Source organism: Cupressus sempervirens, chromosome 2 (assembly GCF_028749045.1).
Source record: "Cupressus sempervirens isolate cs-2001-9-10 chromosome 2, ASM2874904v1, whole genome shotgun sequence".
NCBI classification, from domain to species: domain Eukaryota; kingdom Viridiplantae; phylum Streptophyta; class Pinopsida; order Cupressales; family Cupressaceae; genus Cupressus; species Cupressus sempervirens.
Window position 1 is genome coordinate 367,921,067 of NC_143119.1, and position 5,431 is coordinate 367,926,497.

General features: G+C 31.3%; 1 pseudogene across 1 annotated transcript; it reads right to left on the reverse strand.

The window, feature by feature from the left end:
• Positions 1-544: 544 nt before the first annotated feature.
• LOC149572657 (purine permease 3 pseudogene) lies at positions 545-1,918 on the reverse strand (annotated as a pseudogene). The gene has a single exon (XR_016359948.1). The product of XR_016359948.1 is annotated as a purine permease 3 pseudogene (transcript).
• Between the last annotated feature and the right edge of the window lie 3,513 nt (positions 1,919-5,431).

A 5,431-nucleotide genomic window follows, 5' to 3' on the forward strand; every position in this document is an offset into this window, starting at 1 on the left:
TGCCAGCTGAGGAAGGAGGATCTTTATCATGAGAGCCCCACCCAAAAGTGGGGAGAGTAGATGGCTCAGGGGAGTTCACTTTACTTTTGATTGCTTTAGTTTTTTAAAACCCTTATTCTTAAAGAATAAAATGCTAGTTTGAAAGGTCACTTTGGAATAAAGGTGTGACTTCATTGAGAGGTATTTTCTAATTTTGTGGCTCCCACTAGATAAAAAAAGTTATGTGACAAGTTTAAGATTTATTATTATATAGCATCCACAACATCATATGATTAAAATAATATGATTAAATAAAACTCTTTAAACTTAACTACATTTTAAAATTATATAAATAAAATATATAATAATTCATATAATAAAGATTTACGCTTTGAAAATCTTATCTTTATACAATTCACATGGTTAAGGCTTTGCCATAATAGAGAGTGCTCAAGTTTAAATAGAAAACTTTGTCTAATAGTGAGGAACTTGTATGTTAAATGGAGATCATAAATTAAAATCCCTCTATAAGGTAGGTATGTAAATCTCAAAACGATACATACTCTTTTAACAATCACAATTCTGAAGACTATTTATATTAATGCGTTGTAAGACAATATATTACCCCTAAATCATTTCACACTGCATACGTACACTTGGAAATGTATTCTTAAACAACCAACTCCAATGTCCTTTCCTGTTCTTCTCTAGGCTCTACATTTTCACTGGGTTGAGGGTGCTCTTGATCCGCTGGTACATTCCTAGTCTGTGATTTGGAATCCGCGTATTCCCCATACAAATACGATGCGAAACCCCACAAAGCCATAACGAGAGCCATGGCCTTTTGCCCACTGAATTTCTCATTGTAAAACACCACCGCGAGCAACTCAGTCACTGGAATACATGCAGCAATAATGACACCGCTCATTAGAGATGAACTCAAAAAGATGACACCAAACACCCCAATGAAAAACAACTGCCAGCAGATTGCGTTCCACACAAGAACCATGTAATAACTGATCTCCCCCAAGTCAAATGCACGGGCCTCCCTCCCAATAGCCTCAAAATCCTTGTTCACAACCATGCCTATTGTACAGAATACAGTCGCAGAAAAAGACATAATCACCTGCATCTCCATAACAAGAGTATATGTTATCCTGTGTGCTGTTTTCTTATAGACAAGTTCCGTCAAAGGAAGGATCAATCCATAAAGAGCTGCTGCAGAAACTGTGACTATAAACCCTAACCAGTACTGACCAACACTGACTCCCTTTGGCCTGTCACCGCTGACGTGGAAGGTGAGCATAACTGATCCCATGGTGAGCAAAATGATGGCGTTGATTGAATATGAGCTAAACTTGTGCTTCACTAAGAAGAATGCAAAGAGCGCAGTGAAAGCAAGGTGAGAGGCAATTAAAAGAGACAAGGTGGAGAGGGGCAGGTATGAGACCCCCCAAGCGTACAAGAAGTCATCTGCACCAGTGAGAACACCCAGTGCGATAGATGCAAGGCAGAGCTTGGGAGTTACATGGGTGCCTTCTGAGGACTCTTTATTGTGGGAAGAGAGCCAAATGGGCAGAATGAGAATAGGCCACCCACCAGTTTCTAGCCATGAAGATAGCCATTTGCGGGTACCCCCATGCAAGAAATAGAAGCGAAGTAATAAGGGACCTGCAATTGTTCCGATGCACAGAGCTGCACAGCTTAATAGCAAGAGGGTCCATTGCCTTAGGGTTTTCTTGCTTGCTTCCATGTCAGGGCTCTTTTTAACTTTACCAGATCATTTGGTCTCATACTACTTCTCAGAGTCCTTTTTGGTGTTTGTCATAGAGTTCATTCTCTACGTTCAACCAATAATATTTCCCGGTCAAAACAAAGAGTGTAGAGAGAATCGTGCACGGCTTTGAGATAACGCTTGGTGGACTAGATCTTGAAAAGCGTGGTGGAGGGATTGGGTTACGGGCCTAAGGATAAGAAAGGTCTCTTCAGAGCATCTTATTATCGAGTTTGATGACAAATTATTATTATTTTTTTGATAATAGTCTTTTTTTTATTAATAAAATATACTAAGAATACAATTCACAAAAAAGAGCATCTTATTATCTAGTTTGATGAGAATTTTTTTTTTTTTTTTTTTGATAATAGTCCTTTTCTATTAATAAAATATACTAAGAATACAATTCACAAAAAAAGAGTTGTTATTAACTAGTTTGATGAGAAATTATTATTATTATTTTTTTGATAATAGTTCTTTTTTATTAATAAAATATACTAAGAATACAATTTACAAAAAAAGAGCTGAGGATACAACATCACCCCGTGAAAGAGTTCACGCGGTTGAAGCCAGACTTGAAAACACGGCCTCAACCAGAAACTTTTAATTATTGAAATTATTGGAAAGTACTAAGGAATAGTGCATAGAATAGTTGAATAGATTTGTGCTCTATTTTTTTTAGTTTTTACTTAAGAATATTTGAATTTAGTATTATTTAGTGTTCCCAAAATGAGTTCGCTATTAAATCAGATGTAAAGAGATTAAAAAGATAAAGAAAAGGATTATTAAACATTTATTGTGGAGTTGCAATAATTGTAGATTCAAATTATTAAATATTAGAAAATTATATTGGTGGTGGGTGGATGTAATCTATTTAATTATAGAATTAATATGAAGGAAGAAAAAAATAACATGTGTTTAGGTGATGAATCCTATGTATAACTATAGATATATTCATAAAGAAATATCATCTTATAATGACCTCTGAAAAAGTCAAGAGAAGACCAATAACTTAGCATCTCTTGTTGGATGGAAATAGTTATCTTCAAACATGATTTGTGTTTTAGGTTAGCTATCTTTACTTTAACAAATAAGGTAAGGACAAAAATAAATTATGTGAATATTATATATATTTAGATTTGATTTAAATTTTAATAGTACTATTATATTAATTTAAGCATCTATTCCAATCATTTCTATATTATAATTTACATTTTTTATATTCTTTTACTTTATATAATTTTATTGGATAGTTCAAGTCATGTGATACACCAATAAAATAAATCAGTGCTTGAAGACCCCTTACATATTTGTCATCCATGCAATTTCAAAGATGACGAGTCAAAGTTGATGTTAAGAGATTGAGATTTGATATTGTAAAATCATACACATAAGATATTAAATAATTAAAATTACATGTTAGGATTTAATTTGAATTTCATATAGATATTAAATAGTTATTTAAAAGAAAAAAACATGACATACAAGAATGAAGTAATCATGGAACAAATATTGTATGAATGGTATTATCATTAAAATTGTGAAGAGAGAGGGATATAGAACTTATATTCCACTTTTAGTAGTAAAATAATATTTGATATTTTTCAAAAGATTCCAATCAATTATAACTAACAATTATCAAAAAAAATATTAATTTTAGACAATATTGTGGATATTTGGTAATGAATATAATGACTCAAATTATTAAGTTTTAGTATTCAAACATTTTTTTAATTGAAGATTTGAAAATTTTCACATCTAATATCTTTCTTTTTTTTTTCTTTTTTTTTAAAAATTTAAATTAATTTAAAAATTCTTATGAGAAAACAATTTTGTGGACAAACATACTCATTTTCTTCATCATTGTTTTGGATATAGATATGTTTCTATATGTTAATTTTTTTATAGAATAAAATCTATAGGTTTAGTCAACCAATTTTTTTAAGAAGTCTTCATAAATAAACCTTGATTAATGCAATTATATTGTGAAGCCAAAATCAAGAAATTTAGGTTAAATGTGCTCAACAATTATTTTGAAGAAAATTCACTAATGCATAAAGATGATGTGGGAGAGTAAATATAAATAATTAGAAAAAAAATCAATTTATATAATCTCTATCAACCACTAAAGATGAACTTAAGGCACAAAATGTACACAAACTAATGCTTGTACCTATGAAGGGTCTAAGGGTTAGGCTCATAGTCTTGTATACTTCTGATGGCGTTCTTGATATTTTTAGTTATAATTAAATTTTTTCTATTCCATAACATGTTTGGTAGAATATTTCTATATTTACTTCTTTATGCTATCAAAATAAATACATACTATTTAAAGTGCAATAAGTTTTAGGTGAGAATTCTCTTTTTTGTATAACTATATATGTATTACTTTGCATTTGTAGAGTATCTATCAAAGGTGAAAGATGCTGGTCGATTAAAAATCCCACCTACTTACTTAACTCTAGATATAGAAATGATCTATTATGTAAATAATATCACTAATCTCACCAAGAGCTCCTTTAACAAGTCATTCTTCTATCCAAATGTTTATTGTATGCATAATGTGTTGTTCTTTCCAAAGGAGAACACATTTTTCTAGTTCCTTGGCATGCATCTAAATATTCTTTTTCCTTCTCCAATTAATTTGTATTCTTATTGTCACTAGGTGATTCAAATATTTTAGCATCTTTGTGTTGTGTAATGTCCAAGCTTGTTGGTGGCAAATAAGTGCATAGATCTATCAAATTTTGTATTTCCATTAACACTAAAATTGAAATTTGTATGACTCATTAGATTTCCCCAACTAGGTTCTTCTTTGTTTCATGTTGTATGTTACACAGTAGTTAAAGAAACCCTAGTTGCATTTTATTCTCATCTTCTTGTCAAACAATTGTTTGTAATCTAATAACTTTATAAATTGGTCCCACAGTAACATAACATTTGAATGTGGAATGTAACTTGAATTTCTATAAGAAGGGGTACTTATGCTAGGTCACTAAAAAGTATAATTGATACTCCAAAAAAGTGTACATATTGTCTACTGGGAAAGACCTTTTATAGATGACTATTAATTTTAAGTTGGATCTTCAGACCATTGTAACTAATTTCATCAATAACAAAATATTGAAATGTTTTTAATCTTCTTGGTATTGAAATAAATAACACCATTAAAAAGACAACTTAAATAGTTTCCCTATCTTTCATTTATATCACTATCATTGACACATGCATACACACCATTGTTCACCCTCTATATCTCTATCTTATCTGAACCCTCATATCTATTTGCATTTCAATATCTATCTCTATCTTATATTCTATTTACCTTTTACTCATCTTTGTCTATATCTCATTTTCTACATTTCTTATCTATCTATCCATCTATCTATCTGTCTATCTAGCTAGCTACCTATCTAGCAATCTATCTACCTACCTACCTACCTACCTACCTATCTACCTACCTACCTACCTACCTACCTACCTACCTACCTAACTATCTATCCATCCATCCATCCATCCATCCATCTATCGATCGACCGATCCATCCATCCATCTATCTATCTATCTATCTATCTATCTATATATCTATCTATCTATCTCCCCATCCATCAATCTATCTGTACATGTATCTATCTATCTATCCATATATCCATCTATCTATCTATCTCTCTATATATC